This window comes from Macaca thibetana, chromosome 2 (assembly GCF_024542745.1).
Source record: "Macaca thibetana thibetana isolate TM-01 chromosome 2, ASM2454274v1, whole genome shotgun sequence".
Classification (NCBI taxonomy): domain Eukaryota; kingdom Metazoa; phylum Chordata; class Mammalia; order Primates; family Cercopithecidae; genus Macaca; species Macaca thibetana.
In genome coordinates, this window is record NC_065579.1 from 34,684,448 (window position 1) to 34,710,146 (window position 25,699).

Below are 25,699 nucleotides of genomic sequence, written 5' to 3' on the forward strand. Positions count from 1 at the left end.
TTTGTTGTTCCCCTTTGAGTAGACTCCCCTTCTAACCTGACAAACTCCTATTTACTCCTCGGGGCCCTGCCTTTTTCTATGATCCCATAGCAAGTTGCTCGTGCTTCCATTACAGCTAATATCTATTTCCTCATGCCTAACAAGTGCCTATTGTTCAGCAGGTGCTAAGTCAAGGATCCATGAAGAGACATCTTTTCTTTTCCCTTGGAATTGGTTATGTTTTAGGAACCAGTCTAACCACCAGATCTGACAGTTATAATCAGACCATTACTTTATTTTCATTCAGTATTTGATCTTCTCTCAATGCCCAGTTCACATACAATGCACCACAACAAAAAAAAAAATGTGCTCAGACGCCCTGGAACAAAACAAAGACCATCCTTCTGAATCACAGCAGATAGCATAGACTGGACTCCTTACAGGATTAGAGAAGACTGGAACTATATCTCAAATGTTCCTTCCTCCCCTTTCCATTCATTCATTCATTCATTCAACAACATTTATAGAACACCTAATATGTGGCAAGTGCTGTTATAAGAACTGAAACATTTATAATGGAATATTTATTTAAACCATGGAATCCTAAACAAATAGATGGGCTTCCAGTGTGGAAATGCATCTGTGGAACCCCAGAAACTGTTAAAAAAAAAAAAAAAATCCAGTGGGTAAATCCACTTTCCTGGGAGAGAAAATGGTTTTCAGCAGATTCTCAAAAAATCCCTGATTAAAAAAAAAAAAAAAGAAAATGTTCTGTATTGCTCTATACCCTGCTTAGAATAATAAATATTTATACCTGAACAACTTCCAAGATTTTGTTATTTGCTATATAAAAAGAATCCTCTCTCATTAAAAGTAAGGGCAAAGTTTTTGGACTCCTGGCAAGATGGCCAAATAGGAGCAGTTCCAGTCTGCAGCTCCCAGCGAGACCAATGCCGAAGACAGGTGATTTCTGCATTTCTAACTGAGGTACCCGGTTCATCTCACTGGGACTGGTTAGACAGTGGGTGCAGCCCACAGAGGGCGAGCAGAAGCAGGGTAGGGCATTGCCTCACCCGGGAAGTGCAAGGAACTTGGAGAGTCTCCCTCCCTCAGCCAAAGGGGAGCCATGAGGGACTGTCCTGTCCGGCCCAGATAGTATGCTTCCCCCATGGTTTTTACAACCCACAGACCAGGGAATTCCCTCATGTGCCTACACCACCAGGACCCTGGGTTTCAAGCACAAAACTAGGCAGCTGTTTGTGCAGACACTGAGCTAGCTGCAGTTTTTTTTTTTTTTTTTCATACCCCAGTGGCACCTGGAACCCCAGCGAGACAGAACCGTTCACTCCCCTGGAAAAGGAGCTGAAGCCAGGGAGTCAAGTGGTCTAACTCAGTGGGTCCCACTCCCACAGATCCCAGCAAACTGAGAACCACTGGCTTGAAATTCTCACTGCCAGCAAAGCAGTCTGAAGTCGAGCCGGGACTCTTGAGCTTGGTGGGGGGAGGGGCATCCGCCATTACCGAGGCTTGAGTAGATGGTTTTCCACTCACAGTGTTAAGTAAGCTGCCCGGAAGTTCGGTGAAGCTCACGGCAGTGCAGCAAAGCGGGCGTAGCCAGGCTGCCTCTCTAGATTCCTCTTCACTGGGCAGGGCATCTCTGAAAGAAAGCCAGCAGCCCCAGTCACGGGCTTATAGATAAAACTCCCTTCTCCCTGGGACAGAGCACCTGGGGGAAGGAGCGGCTGTGGGTGTGGCTTCAGCAGACTTAAATATTCCTGCCTGCTGGCTCTGAAGAGAGCGGAGAATCTCAAAGCAAAGCTCTGCTAAGGAACAGACTGCCTCCTCAAGTGAGTCCCTGATGCCCGTGCCTCTTTACTAGGAGATATCTCCTAACAGGGGCCGACAGGCACTTCATACAGGAGAGCGCTAGCTGGTATCTGGTGCGTGCCCCTCTGGGATGAAGCTTCCAGGGGAAGGAGAAGGCAGCACTCTTTGCTGCTCTGCAGCCTCCGCTGGTAATACCCAGGCAAACAGGGTCTGGAGTGGGCCTCCAGCAAACTCCAGCAGACCTGCAGTAGAGGGACCTGTTAGAAGGAAAACTAACAAACAGAAAGCAATAACATCAACATCAACAAAAAGGACACCCACTCAAAAACCCCACACAAAGGCCATCAGCATCAAAGATCAAAGGTAGATAAATCCACAAAGATGAGGAAAAACCAGGGCAAAAATGCTGAAAATTCCAAAAACCAGAATGCCTCATCTCCTCCAAATGATCACAACTCCTCTCCAGCAAGGACACAAAACTGGATGAGGAATGAGTGTGACAAATTGACAGAAGTAGGGTTCAGAAGGTGGGTAATAACAAACTCCTCTGAGCTAAAGGGGCATATTCTAACCCAATCTAAGGAAGCTAAGAACCCTGATAAAAGGTTACAGGAACTGATAACTAGAATGAATGACTAGTTTAGAGAAGAAGATAAATGACCTGATGGAGCTGAAAAACACAGCAGGAGAACTTCGTGAAGCATACACAAGCATCAATAGCTGAATGGATCAAGTGGAAGAAAGGATATCAGAGATTGAAGATCAACTTAATGACATAAAAGGTGAAGACAAGATTAGAGAAAAAAGAACGAAAAGGAACAAACAAAGCCTCCAAGAAATATATGACTATGTGAAAAGACCAAACCTATGATTGATTTGTGTATCTGAAAGTGATAAGAAGAATGGAACCAAGTTGGAAAACATACTTCAGGATATTATCTAGCAGAACATCCCCAACCTACCAAGACAGGCCAACATTCAAATTCAGGAAATACAGAGAACATCACTAAGATACTCGTCAAAAAGAGCAACCCCAAGGCACATAATCATCAGATTCTCCAAGGTTGAAATGAAGGAAAAAATGTTAAGTGCAGCCAGAGAGAAAGGTCAGACTACCTATAAAGGGAAGCCCATCAGATTAACAGCAGATCTCTCTGCAGAAACCCTACAAGCCAGAAGAGAGTGGGGGCCAATATTCAACATTCTTAAAGAAAAGAATGTTCAACCCAGAATCATATCTAGCCAAACTAAGCTTCATACACAAAGGAGAAATAAAATCCTTTACAGACAAGCAAATGCTGAGGGATTTTGTCACCACTAGGCCTTACAAGAGCTCCTGAAGGAAGCACTAAATATGGAAAAGAAAAACCAGTACCAGCCACTGCAAAAACATTCCAAAATATAAAGACTAACAACACTATGAAGAAACTGCATTAATTAATGTGCAAAATAACGAGCTAGTTTTGTGATGACAAGATCAAATTCACACATAACAATGTTAACCTTAAATGTAAATGGGCTAAATGCCCCAGTTAAAAGACACAGACTGGAAAATTGGTTAGAGTCAAGACCCACTGGTGTGCTGTATTCAGGAGACCCATCTCACATGCAAAGACACACACAGGCTCAAAATAAAAGGATGGAGGAATATTTACTAAGCAAATGGAAAACAAAAAAAAGTCAGGGTTTGCAATGCTAGTCTCTGATAAAACAGACTTTAAACCAACAAAGATCAAAAAAGACAAAGAAGGGCATTACATAATGGCAAAAGGATCAATGCAACAAGAAGAGCTAAGTATCCTAAATATATATACACCCAATACAGGAGCACCCAGGTTCATAAAGCAAGTTCTTAGAGATCTATAAAGAGACTTAGACTCCCACAAAACAATAGTGGGAGACTTTAACACCCTCTGTCACTAATAGACAGATCAATGAGACAGAAAATTAACAAGGATATTCAGGATTTGAACTCAGCTCTGGACCAAGCAGACCTAATAGACATCTACAAAACTCTCCACCCCAAATCAACAGTATATACATTCTTCTCAGCACCACATTGCACTTATTCTAAAATTGACCACATAATTGGAAATAAAACACTCCTCAGCAAATGCAAAAGAATGGATATCATAACAGTCTCTCAGACCACAGTGCAATCAAATTGGAACTCAGGATTAAGAAACTCACTTAAAACCATACAACTACATGGAAACTGAACAACCTGCTCCTGGATGACTACTGGGTAAATAACAAAATTAAGGCAGAAATAAATAAGTTCTTTGAAACCAATGAGAACAAAGACACAATGTACCAGAATCTCTGGGGCACAGCTAAAACAGTGTTTAGAGGAAAATTTATCGCACTAAATTCTCACATCAGAAAGTGGGAGAGATCTAAAGTCAACACCCTAACATCATAGCTAAAAGAACTAGAGAGGCAAGAGCAAACAAATTCAAAAGCTAGCAGAAGACAAATAACCAAGATCAGAGCAGAACTGAAGGAGATAGAGACACAAAAAACCCTTCAAAAAATCAATGAATCCAGGAGCTGGTTTTTTGAAAAGATTAACAAAATAAGTAGACTACTAGCCAGACTAATAAAGAAAAAAGAGAAAAGAATCAAATAGACACAATAAAAAATGATAAAGGGGATATCACCACTGATCCCACAGAAATACAAACTATCATCAGAGAATACTGTAAACACCTCTATGCAGATAAACTAGAAAATCTAGAAGAAATGGATAAATTACTGGACACATACACCATCCCAAGACTAAACCAGGAAGAAGTTGAATCCCAGAATAGACCAATAACAAGTTCTGAAATTGAGGCAGTAATTAATAGATTACCAAACAACAACAACAAAAAAAGCCCAGGACCAGACAGATTCACAGCTGGATCCTACCAGAGGTTCAAAGCAGAGCTGGCACCATTCCTTCTGAAACTATTCCAAACAATAGAAAAAGGACACATCCCTAACTCATTTTATGAGGCCAGCATCATTCTGATACCAAAACCTGGAAGAGACACAACAAAGAAAATTTCAGGCCAGTATCCCTGATGAACAACAATGCAAAAATCCTCAATAAAATGCTAGCAAGCTGAATCCAGAAGCACATCAAAAAACTTATCTACCACGATCAAGTCAGCTTCATCCCTGGGATGCAAGGCTGGTTCAACATACACAAATCAATAAACATAATCCATCACATAAATAGAACCAATGACAAAAACCACATGATTATCTCAATAGATACAGAAAAGTCTTTCAATAAAATTCAACACCCTTTCATGCTAAAAACACTCAATAAACTAGGTATTGATGGAACATATCTAAAAGTAACGAGAGCTACTTATGACAAACCCACAGCCAATATCATACCGAATGGGCAAAAACTGGAAGCATTCCCTTTGAAAACCGGCACAAGACAAGGATGCCCTCTCTCACCACTCCTTTTCAACATAGTGTTAGAAGTTCTGGCCAAGGCAATCAGGCAAGAGAAAGAAAGAAACGTATTCAAATAGGAAGAAAGGAAGTCAAATTGTCGTTGTTTGCAGATGACATGATTGTATATTTAGAAAACCCATCGTCTCAGCCCAAAAACTCCTAAAGCTGATAAGCAAGTTCAGCAGAGTCTCAGGATACAAAATCAGTGTGCAAAAGTCATAAGCATTCCTATACACCAATAATAGACAAACACAGAGCCAAATCATGGTGAACTCCCATTCACAATTGCTACAAATAAAATAAAATACCTAGGAATACAATTTACAAGAGATGTGAAGGACCTCTTCAAGGAGAACTGCAAACCACTGCTCAAGGAAATAAGAGAAGACACAAACAAATGGAAAAAATATTCCATGCTCATAGACAGGAAAAATCAATATCGTGAAAATGGCCATATTGCCCAAAGTAATTTATAGATTCAATGCTATTCCTGTCAAGCTACCATTGACTTTCTTCACATAAGTAGAAAAAAACTACTTTAAAATTTCATATGGAACCAAAAAAGAGCTTGTATAGCCAAGACAATCCTAAGCAAAAAGAACAGATCTGGAGGCATCACGTTACCTGACTTCAAGCTATACTACAAGTGTACAGTAACCAAAACAGCAATGGTAATGGTACCAAAACACATATATAGACCAATGGAACAGAACAGAGGCCTCAGAAATAACACCACACATCTACAACCATCTGATATTTGACAAATCTGACAAAAACAAGCAATGGGCAAAGGATTCCCTATTTAATAAATGGTGTTGGGAAAACTGGCTAGCCATATGCAGAAAACTGAAACTGGATCCCTTCCTTTCACCTTATACAAAAATAAACTCAAGATGGATTAATGACTTAAATATAAAACCTAAAACCATAAAAACCCTAGAAGATATGCTAGGCAATACCATTCAAGACATAGGCATGGGCAAAGACTTCATGACTAAAATACCAAAAGCATTGCAACAAAGGCCAAAATTGACAAAAGGGATCTAACTAAACTAAAGAACTTCTGCACAGCAAAAGAAACTATCATCACAGTGAACAAGCAACCTACAGAATGAGAGAAAATTTTTGCAATCTATCCATCTGACAAAGGTCTAATATCCAGAATCTACAAGGAACTTAAACAAATTTACAAGAAAGAAACAACCCCAGCAAAAGTGGACAAAGGATATGAACAGACACTTCTTTAAAAGAAGACATTTATGCAGCAAACAAACATATGAAAAAAAGCTCATCATCACTGGTCATTAGAGAAATGCAAATCAAAACCACAATGAGATACCATCTCATGCCAGTTAGAACGGCAATCATTAAAAAGTCAGGAAACAACATTTGCTGGAGAGGATGTAGAGAAATAGAAACACTTTTTTACACTGTTGATGGGAGTGTAAATTAGTTCAACCATTGTGGAAGACAGTGTGGCAATTCCTCAAGGATCTAGAACCAGAAATAGCATTTCACCCAGCAATCTCATTACTGGGTATATACCCAAATGATTATAAATCATTCTACTGTAAAGAACATGCACACATATATTTATTGTGGCACTATTCACAATAGCAAATACTTGGAGCCAAACCAAATGCCCATCAATGACAGACTGGATAAAGAAAATGTGGCACATACACACCATGGAATACTATGCTGCCATTAAAAAGTATGGGTTCATATCCTTTGCAGGGACATGGAAGAAGCTAGAAACCATGATTCTCAGCAAACTAACACAGGAACAGGAGACCGAACACTGCAGGTTCTCACTCATGAGTGGGAGTTGAACAATGAGAACACGTGGACACAGGGAGGGGAACATCACACACCAGGGCCTGTCAGGGGGTTGGGGGCAAGGGGAGGGAGAGCATTAGGACAAATACCTAATGCATGCAGGGCTTAAAACCCAGCTGACGGGTTGATGGGTGCAGCAAACCACCATGGCAAATGTATACCTGTGTAACAAACCAGCACATTCTGCACATGTATCACAGAACTTAAAGTATTTTAAAAAAAAGTAATGGCAAAAACTGCAATTACTTTTGCACCAACCTAATAAAACACCTCATTCAAGCTTAAGAGATACAGCATGTATTAGTCTGTAAGTAGGCTCTTTAAGTGTACATCAGCCTTTTGTAAAGGATATTTGTCTCTTAATTTTTAGCATATAATAAACTCTAAAGGACACTTGAGGCTGTTTTCTGATTTTTTTTTTTCTTCTCACTAAGAACAGTGCTCTGAACACAGGGGAGACTCGGTAACTGACCAACCATCTTGGTGCACTTCAGAGCACAGGTCTAAGGGGCAGCAGGTGCTTTATTTATAGATTAAAGTGACTCCAAATACAAACATAATTATTAACTTCTCTTCACTTCATTTTGTCCTCTCTAGTTCCGAAATGACATGCATATGCTTGGTGAGCATCATGTCAAATAAAACAAAGCAAAACAAAAGCATGCACTTTGAAATCAGACCTAAGGACTTCAGTTCCAAACCCTCCTCTTCAATTATCGGCTGTGTAACCATAGACAAGTTGCTTGATCTCTGTAGGTCTGTTTTCTGCCTATATAATGGATTTTGTCAGAATTCAGTGAGACATGCCTAGTAAAGGGCCTACTCTATAACAGATGCTTGTGTTCATAATTGGTGCTGTTCACCAAGGATTTCCAGGTCTGTCCTCTTCCAGTCAAACTTCCCTACCCTCTGAAAATTGGGTATAGAACCATATGACTTGCTTTAGCCAGTGAAATGGAAAAGCAAGTCATCTGTTTTACTTTGAGAATCAGTATATGAGTTGCCATTTCCGTTTTCCAATGCTCTAGAGATAGTGGAATCACATGTTGAGATGAAGCCTCACTTATCTGTGTCTCTGCATAACTTCAGTGAGTGGAGACACACCAACTCCCACACAGATACCAACCTAACTTGTCAGCCAAAGCAAGACATGAGCTTTCCTTATATAAGTCACTGAGATTTGGAGCTTATTTGTTACAGTAATATAATCTAGTGTATGCTCAATACTGTGCTTAATAAATATTAGCTCTTTTTCCCCATTAAGTCTCATTAGCTGCACATTTCCCTGTTGCATTTTTTTTCTTAGAAATTGGTCTAATCTCAAAGTTTGCCCTGATATGAGTACATTTGTTTCCTTGATGGGGCATTTGGGCAAGAAGCATATAATTTATACGGTTTTTTAATGAAATTTTATTTAAAGGCAACTTAAGGGGATGGGGTTTATAATCTTTCCTTATGCTGCACTTTCTAGGTCCTCTGGAGCTACTGCTTTTTATCACTTTTTCAACTTCCACATATCAAAATACTTCCAGAGTTAAACAGCTTCACATTAGATTCCATGATCTAGCTAGATCACTTATCATAGAAATGGAAGGTTAAAGTTGTATTGTGAGTATATGTATGTGTAGGGGTTAGTGGAGGGTTGTTGTTACTTCCCATTATTAATGTAGATACAGAATGAATGGATCATCAATTTGAGAGGGTAGCAGCATTTCCCAATTATCTGTTGCTGCCTAACAAACTGCCCCAAAACTTAGTGAGTTAAAACAAAAACCATTTAATTTTATCTCATAATTTTTGTAGGTCAGGAATTTGGGAAGGATCAATTCTCAAATCACTAGATCATCTGCTAGATGATTCTTCTGTTCCATGTGGCATAGATGAGGTCACTCAGTGGTATTCATCTGGCAGCTAGAAAGGTCTAGAGAGTCCAAGATGGTTAAACTCACATGTCTGACACCTTGGGGGCAACATCTGGGAGGCAGAGCTCAGCTGGGTCTGTTAACTGGAGTGCTGACACGGTAGACTCAGGGTAGTTAGATTTCTTATAGGGTGGGTCAAGTGTTAAAGTTCCCAGAGAGAATGTTCTAAGGCATAATATGCAAGACTTCTTATGACCTAGCCTTGTAAGTTCTAAAACATCACTTCTCCTGAATTTTACTGGTCAAAGAAGACCAGTAAAAGGCATCCAGCACACATGGAAGGAACAGTAATTCCATGTCTCAATGAGAGTGCCAGCAAACATTTGCAACTATCTTTATTATACCATAGAACCACAACCTCTTGAATGCTTCTCTGATTCCCTAAGATATCATTAGGTCCAAAATCTCCAGTCACTACATTAAAATTTGGCAAGCAAAAAGTAATTCCTTTACAAGTTTAAATGCCTCCTTTTTGCCCCAGACGGTTATCTGAACTCATTTACAAAACATTACTGTGCTTAATATTTTTCTTGTCCCTGCAGTTGCACTCTCTACCTTTGCTATATTCCCTGGAAGTCTGGCCTCTAAGGGCTGCCTCAGTGGATCCCTTGCCCTTAGGTTTCCAGCTGGAGGTAGTCAATGGGGGACACTGGCAGGGTAGTAAAGACCAAGAGGAGAGTGAGCAAGACCATTGCCCTCCAGCTTCCAAGTCATTGTAGTTGATACCATTCCTCTAGCTGAGCTAAGGCCACAGCCCCAGGCAGGCAAGCCCCTCTAGAATGACAGCTATTTTCTCTAGTCCCAATAATTTCCCTCTCCCCTTATCCCTTCAGACTTACATACGATTTGCCTTTGTTTCTCTTGCATTTAGTTCAGTGTCTGGCACTTGGTAGTTGTTTGATGAACGTTTATAGAAAGAACTGTTGGATGAATGGGTAAATAAGATAATGGCAAAGGAAATACATTTAAGAGAAGAAAATGTTCATGGCAACTGAGTGTCAGGATTAGGATTATGAAAATTCTTATCTTCCTATCCTCTAGAGAGAAAGGAAGAAAAAAGAAAAATCAACAAAAAGAAATGCCTGTACTCTTAGAAGACAGTAAATGCTATTCTCTCAGAGACATTGAAGCCAATGAAAATACTAAGGGTTACACATCCACACTTCCTTGGCACACAAAGGTCTTACTGGCAGCAACAAGTATATACTTCCTTATGACTGCAAGTCTATAGTTCTCTGCCTGATGAATTCCTCAAGTTATGCTAACCAACTTGGAGCCTCATCATAGCACTTACAAGCAGAGTTTCTTTGTATGAGGTAAAGTGCAGAGAGATAGAACAAATGCCAATCCCCAGTAATCTTTTGTCCCCTTTCAAATAAACAGATGGCATTACTGGGAACACGGAATTCTGGTCTTTCCTGTTGGAATTCCAAAAGCTGCTGCTCTCATGGTACAAGGATGCCCCTCACATCTGAGAAGAACCATTCAACAGTGTCAAGGGGCTGAAAAACCCATTCCTACAGCTCACAACAGGACCTAGTTGAAGACACAAAGGAAGAAGGCCAAATGGTACAGAGCACTAAATGGCTCTATTTTTAAAGTGGTTCTGAAGTGATCTGGACTCTCATCCTGCATTTGTTCTTCCCTCCCTAGCTGACCTCGGGCAAGCTACTCATGTTTCTAGGGTTCTGTTTCCTCCTCCATAAATGGGAGGGCTGGATCAGATGTTCCCAATGAGCTTATCTCCGATCTACCATTCTGAAATCACAAATCTCAAAGCCTGGCAACAAAGCACTAATACAATGGGTTTTACTCCTAATCTTTCTCTGAAATCCCAGCTGTCTCATGTATTTTTTTAAAAAGAATTGGAGCATAGAAAGGTCTACAACTAGCTTAAGTCTCACCTTTTATTTCATCAATGTACATACACCCCCTAACTCACCCTTTTGGCCCTAAAAATCCCAACTGGTTGTAACAGCAGAGTGTTATTTAGCATAAACTCACAGTGTATGTGGTGACTTGGAAAAAAGTCATTTTGTACAACCAATTTGTGGTATCATAGCCGTCTTAAAAGATAACGAAACCTGAGTTTAAAAGAAGAAAAGAAAGGCTGGAGATTTTCAGCTGTGTTCAAGAAGATTTTTAGGAGATCTTGAAAGAATTCCTGTCATTTCAAAGTTCTAGCAAGCCTCTGTTCTATGGACTGTTTCTTCTCCCCAGAGTCCATCTATGTAAGGTGCAAAAAAAAAATTGTCAATTTGTTCCCAAGAAGAATCAATGTACTACTACTAATAATAGAAATATGTGATGATGATGATATCTGATATTTATATAGCCTCTGGTATGGATCAGGCATGATTCTAAGTGCCTTACATATATTAATTAACTTATTCTTCAGCACATTTTTTAATGATAGATACTATATCATCACCATTGGCAAACAAAGAAGCTGAGAATCAAAAAGGTTAAGTAATTTTTTCAAGGTCTCCCAACAGAGCTGGTGGCAGAGCTGTTATTCAAACCCAGGCAATTTGATACCAGTATTAGTGCTTTCAACTCACTATACCGAATGGCTTCTCCCACATCAAAATGTATTCATTCCAAAGAAATTTAGAAAGAATGTTTTGAACAGTTATAGCAGTGGAAGAATGGGCATGAATTTTTATCTCTAAGGTCAATTTAATTTGTTTATCTACTTAACTATTACCCAGGATGAATAGGAATAACGTCAAAAGCATTTATCTTGTCAAAAACATAATTGGTTTGCCAAGCGTAACGTTATTTTTTACCCTAAGAATTCAGCACAGATTGTCAAGCCACAAAATCTGCATTCCTGGGCTCCTTACCCTATTTGAAATATGCTATCCCAAACTGCAGTCCCAGACCAGTTTCTTTGAATCACCATGGCAACCAGAGTCAATAGAGATGCCCCCATGTAAATTTACAAGGGAAGGGCTGTCATTCAAATCCTGTTTGTGGTAGAAAGGAGGTATTTGGACAGAATCTATCCTACCAAAGACTTTTCATTCTAAAAAGGGAAACACTCTTGCTTTTGTCAGAACTTTCTATTCTCAGGTCTTAATACATTAGTTTCTTTTTTTCTCCCTGGAAGAGGTTAATGAAAGTCCTTAATTTCTATTTTCCTTCACAACGGTAATTGTAAAATTTCTTGTGCACATATGTGTTTGCAGATGTGTCATGTGCATATGCCTGCATCTATACACACATATGTGCATATATGTATATATGCATATACAGTGAATGCACATGCATATACATACAATGAGCACACCTAATACATGCATGCACATATGTACTGACTTCCCAGCTCTCCTTGTCATAGCACACTCAGCTTAAATGACTCTGACAGACGACCTGCTTGTCTGGAAGTAGATTCAGCTGAGAAAAGATACCAAGCAACATCTACCTTCTCTGCCTGTAATGAGAAAAGGGCCAACTCAAATGTGATCTGATTCATTAACAGAAAAGTCTCTTCTTGCTTCTCCCCACCTCCCATACTCTGTCAACAGGGTCAAGCCTATCTGCCCATTGTTTCTCTTGCCGCCTCAGACTGTTGGAAAAGGGATTAAAGAAAAAGAGAGAGGCTGGGCCCAGTGGCTCACTTATGTAATCCTAGCACTTTGGGAGGCTAAGGCAGGTGGATTGCTTGAGCTCAGGAGTTCGAGACCAGCCTGGGCAACATGGCAAAACCCTGCCTCTACAAACAGTACAAAAATTAGCCTGACATGGTGGTGCATGCCTGTAGTCCCAGCTACTTGGGAAGCTGAGGTGGGAGGATGACTTGAGCCTGAGAGGTGGAGGTTCCCATGAGCTGAGATTGCTCCCCTGCACTCCAGCCTGGGTGACGAAGCCAGACCCTGTCTCAAAAATCAAGTAAGTGAATAAAGAAAGAGGTAAAGACAGAGAACCATCAAATTTTTTCAAAATTTGTATGATTCATTTTTAACAATGGCTTTAAAACCATCATCAAATTGAGATTGCAGCCTCAGAAGAGCTGGCAAAACCTATCCTGCAAGAGAGAACTGCCTGTTAAATTTTAACTAGGTTCTGGGGCCTTTAAATGTCCCTTTCAACACTAAGCCTGCAAGTTAAGAGAACTCTGTCAAAGTCATGAGGAGAAATAGGACGCAATAGGAAAGTCAGCCTCCAGGAAAATATAGGACAAAAGCACAGGTTTTCATGGTGTGATAGAAAAACCCTAGTTGGCAACTTGAGTGAGTTACCTGGGCATGAGAATGACTTCTCCTAGCTGCCTAGTCCTTCTACTTTGGGAATGGGGAGGGTTGGATTCATTTACCCGAGGCTTCTCCCATTGCTACCAGCCTAGGCTTCTATGCAAACAATCCAAAACTATGACAAGCCCTGGGTGCGGCTGGCTCCAACTTCTTCAGCATAGATTACCTCATATCCAGGGAAATCTACTCATACTGCTTCTGCAGGCCCTGAATGTCTACACTGCAGAAATAAACACCCTGACATTTATACCTATGGAGGGAAATGAAAGGCGACCCTGAAAAGAATGAGGTAATTTTGTACCAGTTGCTATCCTAAGGGACTTTGTAAGGTAGGGAAATCAGAGTATAGGCTGAAGCTCCTAGTACTTCTGTTTGTGTATTCAAATCATAAACATATATATGCATGCATGGATATGTATGCCTAGTGTACACAGAACTTATCCAACAAATGTATCAAGTTATGAGGAAATGACATGCAAATAAGGATGACCATCACATCATGGCTTCTAACAGTGAAATAAACATAATAAATAATAAATTAAATAATTTAAATGTCCTCTGATACAGTGCAGGTAAAATAGATAACATATCCATATTATGCAGTTGTGACAAAGATTAAAGTAGATTTATGGATGTTGATATTTGAAAAAAAAAACTCCAAGACTTTTTTTAAAAAAACTTAATAATCTGTCACTATTGTTGTTGTTGTTTTTAAAGAATGCTCTCTCATTCTTTTCTCCCTCCCCCAACCTCCTGTAAAACATTCTACCTTAAAATGTTTCTAGAAGGGTCACAGTGGTATTTGTGGTTATATATGGGGAAGAAGGCTAGGGTCAGAAACCTAGGCTAGGAGGGAGACTTACTTTTGTAGGGTTTAATTTTTTTTAATACTAAGACCATGGCTTACTTTTCCAGTTAAAAAAAAAATGTTTGCCTCATATAAAAACAAACAAACAAATGAAACCACAACAGCAACAAAAACTTTGATAAAGTTCACCAAAGTTATTTTCCCTTTATGAGACCACTACGTGGCAATTTGGGTCTGAGACTCTCTAGAAGAAAAAGGTTTTGGTTTTTATTATTTTAAAGAGAGTGAATATTTTAAAAAGTAGAAGAGGAGGAGAATAGAAGGAAAGAGAGAAAACAAGTCTCCTCCTGAGGTGTATGTCAGAAAATTATATCTAGCATCAACACCCAAGAGGAAAAGCAATTAAGGGAAGCTCAGGGAGATAAATCATAAAAAAAGATCAAGGAAATTACTTCTGAGTTAAAGCCAAAGGAAATGACCTGGTTATATAACATCTGCAAAGGATTTGGCAATTGTCTTTTACATATCTGAAAGGGATAAACAGTTAACACTAAAAACACCAAACACTAAAAAAAATTAATAGGTGATAAAGGAAAACATTACCATTCTCTCTTTCTTTTTTTTTTTTTTTTTGTGTGTGTGTGTGTGAGACAGAGTCTTGCTGTGTCGCCCAGGCTGGAGTGGAGTGGCAAGATCTCAGCTCACTGCAACCTCCACCTTCCAGGTTCAAGTGATTCTCCTGCCTCAGCCTCCTGGGACTACAGGTACACACAACCATGTCCAGCTAATTTTTGTATTTTTAGTAGAGATGGGATTTCATCATGTTGGTCAGGCTTGTCTCAAACTCCTGACCTCGTGATCTGCCTGCCTCAGCCTCCCAAAGTGCTGGGATTACAGGCATGAGCCACTGAGTCCAGCCACATTATCATTCTTAATAAACCCATTTTAAGTAAAACTTCCTCATTCTTTATCCCAAGAGTCTCTGTAAAGATGAAAATCAAATATTAACTAATTCTTCTGAGCAACAATATTCGAGCATCTTGGAGTTAAAGGGTAAAGGAAGCATAGTGAGAGGGCTCCAAAGTTGCACGTAAATTGTTTCATAAGTGGACCAAGTTACTTAGAAGAAATCTTTACCACATAGTTAATGATTAGTCCAAGTAAGACACCATTTTGTTGTCACAGTAATAAACAATATACAGTAATAATTAGCTATGACAGCACCTTCTCCTTTCAGGGCTGTGAAAAGTAGCACAGGATAAGAGACACTCACACCTCAATTAGGGCCTACAACTAAAGTTGCATCCTATGCTTAAAATTCAGTGAATTTACATTTGACAATCACCCAAAAAACAAACTCTCTAGCCACCTCCCATACCATGCAAACACACACATACGCACATACACACACCCCCAAACACAAACACATACAATAGAAACCACTGCTATGCTATTCAGTTTCAAGCATCTCCTCTATGCAGTTCTTTTTTTTTTAATTTTCCTACATCATTAAAGATGTTTATTTAAAGTATTTTTCCATAAGTTATTGGGGTACAGGTGGTATCTGGCTACATAAGTTTTTTAGTGATTTGTGAGATTTTGGCGGACCCATCACCCAAGCAGTATACACTGTACCATATTTGTAGTCTTTTATCCCTCATCCTCTTCCCACTCTTCCCCTCAAGTCCCCAAAGTCCATTGTGTCATTCTTATGCCTTTGCATTCTCATAGCTTAGCTCCCACATATCAGTGAGAACATATGATGTTTGGTTTCCATTCCTGAGTTACTTCACTTAGAATAATAGTCTTTAATCTCATCCAGGTCACTGCAAATGCTGTTAATTCATTCCTTTTTATGGCTGCATAGTATTCCATATATAGTATTCCATATATATTCTATATATATTCATATATATTCCATATATATTCTATATATTCATACATATTCCATATATGGAATATATATGCGCCACACTTTCTTTATCCACCCTCCTCTTTTCTTGGTTAATCTTGCCAATGGTCTATCAATTTTATAACTCTTTTTAAAGAACCAGCTTTTTGTTTCATTTATCTTCTGTTTTTTTTGTTTGTTTGTTTCAATTTCATTTAGTTCTGCTCTGATCTTGGTTATTTTCTTTCTTCTGCTGGGTTTGGGTTTGGTTTGTTCTTGTTTTTCTAGCTCCTTGAGGTGTGACTTTACAGTGTCAGTTTGTGCTCTTTAATTCTTTTTGATGTAGGCCTTTAGGGCTATGAACTTTCCTCTTAGTACTGCCTTTGCTGTATCCCAGAGGTTTTTATAGGTTGTGTCATTATTTTTGTTCAGTTTGAAGAATTTTTTAGTTTTAATCTTGATTTGTTTTTGACCCAATGCTCATTCAGGAGCAGGTTATTTAATTTCCATGGATTTGCATGGTTTTGAAGGTTCCTTTTGGAGTTGATTTCTAGTTTTATTCCACTGTGGTCTGAAAGAGTGCTTGATATAATTTCAATTTTTTTAATTTATTGAGGATCGTTTTATGACATTTCATATGGTCTATCTTAGAGATAGTTCTACTCACTGTTGAATAGAAAGTGTATTCTGCAGTCATTGGATGAAATGTTCTGTATATATCTATTAAGTCCATTTGTTCCAGGGTATAGTTTAAATCCATTGTTTCTTGACTTTCTGTCTTGATGACCTGACTAATGCTGTCAGTGGAGTCTTGAAGTTTCCCACTATTAGTGTCTTGCTATCTCATTTCCTAGGTTTATTAGTAATTGTTTTCTAAGTGTGGGTGCTCTAGTGTTAGGTGCATATCTGTTTAGGATTGTGATATTTTCCTGTTGAACAAGGCTTTTACCATTATATAATGCCCCCTTTGTCTCTTTTAATTGCTGTTGCTTTAAAGTTCATTTTGTCTGATATAAGAATAGCTATTCCTGCTCACTTTTGGTGTCTATTTACATGAAATGCCTTTTTCCACCCCTTTACTTTAAGCTTATGTGAGTCCTTATATGTTAGGTGAGTCTCCTGACGGCAGCAGATGGTTGGTTTGTGACTTTTTATCCATTCTGCAGCTCTGAATCTTTTAAGTGGAGCATTTAGGCCATTTACATTTAATGTTAGTATTGAAGTGTGAGGTACCATCGCATTCATCATGCTGTTTGTTGCCCGTGTACTTTAAGTTTTTTTTTTTCCTTTTTAACTTGTATTTTTGTTTTATAGGTCCTGTGTGATTTATGCTTTAAAGGTATTCTGTTTTGATGTGTTTCCAGGATTTGTTTTAAGATTTAGAGCTCTTTTAGCAGTTCTTGTAGGGGTGGCTTGGTAATGGCAAATTCTTTCAGCATTTGTTTGTCTGAAAAAGACTGTATCTTTCCTTCATATATGATGCTTAGTTTTGCTGGATACAAAATCCTTGGCTGATAATTGTTTTGTTTGAGGAGGCAGAAGATAGGGCCCTAATCCCTTTCAGCTTGTACAGTTTCTGCTGAGAAATTTGCTGTCAATCTGAAAGGTTTTCCTTTATATGTTACCTGGTACTTCTCTCTCACAGCTCTTAAGATTCTTTCCTTCATCTTAACTTTGGATAACCTGATGACAATGTGCCTAGGTGAATATATTTTTTGGATGAATTTCCCAGGTGTTCTTTGTGCTTCTTATATTTGGATGTCTAGGTCTCTAGCAAGGCCAGGGAAGCTTTCTTTGATTGTTCCCCCAAATATGTTTTCCAAGCTTTTAGATTTCTCTTCTTCCTCAGGAACACCAATTATTCTTAGGTTTGGTTGTTTAACAGAATCCCAGACTTCTTGGAGGTTTTGTTCATATTTTCTTATTCTTTTTTCTTTTTCTTTGTTGGATTGGGTTAATTTGAAGACCTTGTCTTTGAGCTCTAATTTTTTTTTTCTTCTACTTGTTCAATTCTATTGCTGAGACTTTCCAGAGCATTTCACATTTCTAAAAGTGTGCTCAACGTTTCTGAATTTTTTATTGTTTTTTCTTTAACCTATCTATTTCCTTGAATATTTCTCCCTTCACTTCTTGTATCATTTTTTGGATTTCCTTGCTTTGAGCTTCACCTGTCTGGTCCCTCCCTGATCAGCTTAATAACTAACCTCCTGAATTCTTTTTGAGGTAAATCAGGGACTTCTTCTTGGTTTGGTTCCATTGCTGGTGAACTAGTGTGATTTTTGAGGGTGTTGATGAGCCTTGTTTTGTCATATTACCATGGTTTTCTGGTTCCTTCTCATTTGGGTATGCTCTGTCAGAGGGAAGGTCTAGGGCTGAAGGCTGTTCTTCAGATTCTTTTGTCCCATATGATGTTCCCTTGATGTCATACTCTCCCCCTTTTCCTATGGATGTAGCTTCCTGTGAGCCGAACTGCAGCGATTATTGTCTCTCTTGTGGGTCTAGCCACCCAGCAAGTCTCCCCAATTCTGAGCTGGTACTGGGGGTTGTCTGAACAGAGTTCTGTGATGTGAACTGCCTATGGGTCTCTCACTGGTGGATACCAGTGCCTGTTCCAGTGGAGGTGGCAGGGGGTGCAATGGACTCTGTGAGGGTTCTTAGGTTTGGTGGTTCAATGCTTTTTTGTGCTGATTGGCCTCCTGCCAGGAGGTGGCACTTTTCAGAGAACATCAGCTGTGCTAGAATGGGGAGGAACCAGTGGTGGGTGGGGCCCTAGAACTCCCAAGATTATATATGCCCTTCGTCTTCTGCTACCAGGGTGGGTAGGGAAAGACCATCAGGTGGGGGTGGGGCTAAGCGTGTTTGAGCTCAGACTCTCCTTGGGCAGGTCTTGCTGCCGCTGCAGCTGCAGCTACTGTGGGGAATGGGGGTGAGATTCCCAGGTCACTGGAGTTGTGTACGTAGGAGGATTATGGCCGCCTCTTCTGAGTCACGCAGGTTCTAAGGGAAGTGGGGGAAAGCTGGCAGTCACAGGCTTCACCCAGCTCCCACATAAACCGAAGAGCTGGTCTCACTCCAAAGGGCTTGGTTCTTCCCCTGCCTGTGGAGCCTGCACACCAGATTTGTGCTCTCCCCTGAGTTCTGGCCAGAGGCTTCTCATCCAGTTCAAATTGTTACAAAGTCCAACTATAGATATGCTTCTCCCTGTGTAGTTATACCTGGTGCTCATCTCCCGTTGGATCACTGTGGTGCCAGGCAGGAGTAGCCTGCTAGGAGACCCAGCAAGCTCCCAGGGTCTTTCTGCTGCTTCCTCTACCCCTGTATTTTGCTCGGCTCTCCAAATTGACTCAGCTCCAAGTAAAGTCGGAAACGTCTCCCACAAACAAACCTTCAGCTTCTCCAGTGAGAGTGTGTGTTTGGGAGAGGAAGGTCTCCCTTTTCCACTTCCGTGGTTGGAGCACTCACAGTTTTGGGGGTGTCTGTCGGGTCCTGCAGGAGCAGACCCCTTCCTTCAGAGGGTCTGTGGGTCCTCTGGGGATTGCTGGTTTGTTCTTGCAGTCAATTTGGAGCTAAAACTCACAATATGAGCCCCCACACACTGCTCTGTCCAGAGCTGCAATCTAGTCCTGCCTCCCGTCCACCATGATGATTGAACCTCTTCTTTATATGGTTCTTTAAAGGTCCACTGTATGATCACTGAAAGCTCTGGAACCTTGCTACATCTACATTGCTTGACTTCATTTATCAAGATAAATTGTCTTACTACTAAAACTTTATCCATTCAGATCTCTTAACAGATGAGCCATTTTAAACTAGTTAAAAAATTTATGTATGTAATTTAGTAAAAACAGTTGCAAAGATATAAATACATTTGTCATGAGATAAGTTAATGAAGATATCAGAATTCTTAAGACCCCAATTAATCTGCAGTTATTCATTGCACACCTTTTGTGCTCTGGATGCAAATGTATTCAGGTCCTTTATTGCAAAAATGAAGTGCTAGACTGAGAAACTGAAGCCATATAAAAGCAGTAATTGGTTTCTCAAATACAGTTATTATGTGCTGAATTATTATAAACAACTTCTCATCCCCTTTACCAGGATTAGTGTTTATGGTTAATGGAAGGTCATAACTTTTACTTTATTATTTGTTTTATTGCCAGAGTCATTGGTGGTATACTATTGTTATTTACTTGCATGAATTTTTTTATTTACACATAAGAAAGTACATGTTGATTTTTTAAAGAAAGATCAAGATTTATTGTATTATTATGTGTGTTAAATATTCAGGAAACTTTAAATTGGCTTATAATAAATTACATATATATGAAATACTATCTAAAAATATTCTGCCTACATTATCATTATGGATGCTCTAAAGTTTATGCTTCTATTAAAGTGATAGATACTACGGACATGAGCAAACAAAATCTTCTTAAAAGATAAAATTAAATGTATCTTTTAGTACATTTAATTACTTCATCATTTTTATGTTCCAAATTATGTTACCAAAATCTCTGTCTAAAAATTGAAACTAGAAAATACTATAAGCACACTAATATTGAATGATATTTTTGTAAGTTTTAGACTTTCTGACTAATAAACCATTACCCTTTAAATGTCTAAGTTCTCAGGTACTTAAGTTTAGGGTCTTGGAAGTTAACTCTGATTAATTCCATATTTGTCTAAATTTACTGAAAATTAATGCGATCTCTAACAGTAGGATTCATCCTTAAAATGTATATAGGTTTACACTACAATTTTAAATACAGAACCTGGTAAGACTAATTTACATTTATATCACACTGAGACTGTGTAATTGCTAGAATGACACATGCATCTTTAAAATACTTACATATTATAAATTCCTTGCTACGATGTGGAGTTGCACAAAGACTTATTGGATATCCTAATTAACACAAAAAGATCTCTTTAAAGTGCATAACTTTAAAGGCACTAACTTCTTGAAATTCCGAAGTCTTCCAATTAAGCATTTACCTAGTTATAATATTTCCAAAATTCAAAACCAATACTTTGTATGAGGGTATAATTTATAAAGTGGTAGGCACACTATGGGCAAAGACATATTTCACTCCCCAAATTTTGGCATGATCATCCCTTGGGTTTGAGAACAAGCAAAGATAAAATTATATAAACATTTTCTATAGATGATTTTCCTTCATGTCTGTGGAGCCAAAGAAACATTCGAATATGTCAGAGACAGATATCAAGAGTTTTCCAGGAGGAAACTGAAAGAGGAGTTGCAGCCACTATCTCCATTGAAGACAACAGCTGCACAGAATCCTTAGAATCAGTTGATTTACATCTGTATATCTAATGTGCCCCAAGAGAGTCACTGTTTCTTCAAATCACAAATTATTTCAGTGCTGTGGATATAGGAGAAGCACAAGGTAATCACCACCTTACAGTGAATTCAGTACTCCTGCCAAAACCAACCAGAAGCATTTTGCTCTGTTGACTAGTAGAAAACTTGGCTGCTCCTATGTCGATCTCAGCATCTGAGACAATTCCTCTTCAAAGCACTGTTCCGTGTGCTCTCACTGTAACAGATTAGCTAGGCAGGTAATTTTTCCTTTCAGTTGAGACTTGGAGATATTTGCTTCTTTCAGAGGCCACACAAATGGTAAATGACTGAGCAAAGACTCCACAAAGATCTCCTAACTCTTCATCCTGTGGTCTTTATACTGAACTGCACAGCCTCTAGATAAACTTATCTTTTATCATATTAGAGCTTAATCGTTACAACAGTACCATTTCCCATTAAAAGCATAACTGCATAAGTGTTTCTTGTGATTTTAATTCACCAAAAAGAGCAGTGCTTGTGCATACAGAAAGATATGTAAATATTCGAGCTGGGACAAACCTTAGGAGATGAACTAATGCTCCTTTAACTATTCTCCCCACCTCTGTCACAGTAGTTGATGTGTAAACAAGCTTCTGACATGAAAACCCTCCCATATATAGCTACTGCTACCAAGTGTTTATTGAGGTACTATAGATATCAGTGCCTGCCTATGTCCCTTTTTCCCTGAATGATTTTCACACATGCTGGTCCATCTTCCAACTGTACCACCTACATCTCTTTCCTTGAGGGCTTGTTCTGGTCACTAGATCCTTCTCTGCTCAAATACATGGAAGGTTGTAGTGCCAGAGAATTAAGAATTGACGATTGATACGAGTTGGTAGATTAATACCTCAGTTTCTTCTGTCTTCTAGGGAGATACCTCTGAGGTCCATCTTCCACATTGGTTCTCAGAGTTCCCCAGTAAGATTAAGCTCCAATTACTCACAATGCAAGTGTGTGTGGTAATCCACTCCTTATTGACTTTCTTCTCTTTCTCGTCTGACTTCTCCACCCACCTATCAGTATTTCCTGGGGTGACCTCTGTCTTATATTGAGCTGCTGTGACAAATTACCATAGACTGCATGACTTGTAAACAACAGAAATTTACTTCTCAAAGTTCTAGATCCTGAAAGTCTGTGATCAGGGTGACAGCATGGTGAGGGCTCCCTTCCAAGCTGCAGAGTGTCAACTTCTCATTGTGTCCTCACATGGCAGAAAGACTTAGAGAGTCCTCTAAGGTGTCTTTTGTAAGGGCACTAATCCCATTCATGAAGACTCTACCCTTATCACCTAAATTACCTCCCAAAGTTCTTACCACCTAATATCATCACATTGGGGATTAAGATTTCAACGTATCAATTTTTTGAAAGGGACACATCAGTCCATAACAACCTTTCAAACTACTTGCATCCAAATCCTTGTCTTGGAGTCTGCTCCTGGGGACCCAACCTAAGATATTAAGTGTTTTACTATGTGTCACATTTGAAGCTTAGTGCATTTCTGTTTTATGTTAATTAATCCTCAGGATAATCCTGCAAGCTATTTTTAATACCCATTTTAAAGATGAGAAACATGGAACTTACAGACATTATAACTTGCCCATGATTGCCCAAACAGGAGTAGAAGAGCCAAGATTCAAAAACAGGTTTATCTGACTCCAGATCTTATTTTAACCACTAAGAATCGTAAGTTGTTTAGCAGTGCTGCCCCACAGGTTTATATACAAAATTAAAAATACATTGGATCACTTTGTAATCAGTGGAATTCAATGACCAATTGAAACCAATTAACTCATATGCCCATCAACTCCAAGAAAATACTATATTCAATGAAAAACCTTAAGTGAGATGCAGTAATAAAAGCTATCACTGATTTCTGCTCCCTAGTCCATGTACTGAGCATAACGCTGATGATGGGATTATTGTCTGGTCTTGTTTAGGCCATCATCCTGTTATATTTATCCATGGACTGAGCATAATGGGATGATGGCCTAAACAAGATCAGACAATAGGACTATTGGAAATAATTCTGAGGGTTTTCAACCAAGATGGATGGACAAAATATGACAATTATGTCCATCTTTTTATATTTCCCAAAGGAGTAGAAGCACTGACATTATTTAAACATATTAGTAACTGCTAAATGATAAATGTGAGGTTAGGAAAAGTCAGTGCTTGAGAAGACTACTGAAATATCATCTTACAACTGCTTTAACCAGATTAAGTCCTTCTCCTTAGCAATATTTACCTATAGGGGGTGTGTAATGGCAAACCAGCTCTCTAGGAGGAGGTCAGGGAGGAAATAGAACCCAATCAGTAGTGTTTGCAAATTTCTGTTGTGTAAATACTCCCACCATGGCCAAGTTCAAGCTAACAACATGATGTCATTGAATAATTTGAATCACATCCTATATAGTTGGAAGCACACAATCTGCCCTCACAAGCCAGTATGGGTCAGCTCTAGCACACCACTGCACCCACAGGATGATGAGAGCAACAACCTAATGGCTTAAGTGCATCTCCTTTAGGTTCTAGGGAAGGTAGAAGATGAGAAAAGCAGCAAACAAACAAAAAAGCAGGCAAATCTGCTCTAGGCAAGATCTGCTTTATTCTGAGAGGTAACGACTGTTCTCTCCTAGCATGGATCAGAGGCAGGAGGAGTTGTGCAACATAGAACTTAAGGACAGACAAAACAGTGTTTTTCAATTTTGGCTGCATATTACAATCCCCTAAGAATTTTCAAAAAGTCCTGATGTCCAGTCCTCACTCAAGGCCAATTAAATCAGAATCTCTGGAAATGGTACTTAGGCATCAGTTGATATTGATGTGCAGCCAGGAGTGAGAATGAATGCTCCATAGCACACTTCTCAAATTTGAATGTGCATGCAACTAACCTAGGTGATTTGTGAAAATGCAGATTCTGAAAATATTAAGTAAAAATATAGTGGTATTTCATAAGTTCAAGAACATGAAAAGGTAATAAGTTAATTAATGATAGTAGAAGTAAAACCAGTGGTTACCTCTGGAAGAGTAGTGACTGAAAAGAAGAAGGTCCACATTTGATCTGGGAAAAGGTAACACAAGGGACACATTAAGTTGTACACTTTAGGTCAGCACACTTTACACATTAAGTTGCACAGATTTTTTTTTTTTTTTTTTTTTTTTTTTTTTGAGACAGAGTTTTGCTCTTGTCACCCAGGCTGCAGTGCAATGGCATGATCTTGGCTCACTGCAACCTCCATCTCCCAGGTTCAAGCGATTCTCCTGCCTCAGCCTCCTGAGTAGCTGGGATTACAAGTGTGCACCACCATGTCCAGCTAATTTTTTGTATTTTCAGTTGAGACAGGGTTTCACCATGTTGGCCAGGCTGGTCTCTAACTCGTGACCTCACGCGATCCACCCGCCTTGGCCTCCCAAAGTGCTGGGATTAGAATAAATCCCAGGCACCACGCCCAGCCAAGTTGCACACTTTTAGATTAGTATACTTTATACAACAAAATAGTGGTACTGGAGGAAAAATGCAGAACCCATGGGGTTCTGAGGGTCTGTATTCCTAACACGTTCCCAAGCAATTCTGATGCTCGACAGCATCTGATCCTACTTTGAGTCTCAAGGCTCTAGACTAGTGTCAGGGTGACTTACAAGTCAATTTGCTATAAATGTTTCCCCAGTGTTTATAATGTGCCAAGCACAGGGCTGGGCCCCTTAAGTGTTGAATAGTAGGTCCATAAATAAGCATTTGGCCTCCTAAAGGAAGTTACAGTCTACTGAGGGCAAATAATTCATGTGGTACATTTATTCATTAATTACAAATACCAGAGTGAGTCTCTGCCATGTGCTATGAGTAGGTGACATAGGCATGAACAATCAGGGAAAATGCTTGTTCCCCTTCCTCCAGGATTTATGGATATTAGACCATAAAATACACACATATTTACTCATCCCAAATGAGATAAGTGCTATAAGAACAGGGCGAAATTGCATTGCTGAAAGAAGGTTAATATGGTTGGAAAGAGAGAAGTGACAGTTAGCAGTAAACAATGAGGTCACTGATCCACACAAGGGCCAGAGAAAGCAGGGCTTGGTGAGCCAGGTTAAGGACTCTGGTCTCTGTCTTAAGAGCAATGGGAAGCCTTTGAAAGTGTTTAAGCAGTAGGGTGGCATAATCAGATTTGCATTTTTAAAAAGATCACTCTAACTGCATTGTGGTGAGCCAGCTGGAGAGGGGCCAGAAGAGGGTCAGTCTACTAGACCAAAAGAGAGATAATATTAGCTTGGATGAGGGCAATAGCTATGGAGACAGAAATGGGCCTAGTTTACAGATATTCATGTAGGAACATAGAAAAATCTTGATAGTTGATT

General features: G+C 39.3%; 1 protein-coding gene across 2 annotated transcripts in view; it reads right to left on the bottom strand.

Annotated features, from left to right (window-relative positions):
• The window catches only part of CPNE4 (copine 4), a 505,143-nt gene that overhangs the window by 432,532 nt on the left and 46,912 nt on the right, over nt 1–25,699 (bottom strand). Inside the window, exon 1 of one of the 2 annotated variants that reach the window (XM_050777962.1) lies at nt 1,531–1,685. The exons of the other annotated variant lie outside the window; for it this stretch is intronic. The gene's annotated coding sequence lies outside the window, so the exon portion shown is untranslated. Of the gene's footprint in view, nt 1–1,530; nt 1,686–25,699 lie in introns of those variants that run through there. 2 annotated transcript variants of the gene reach the window in all.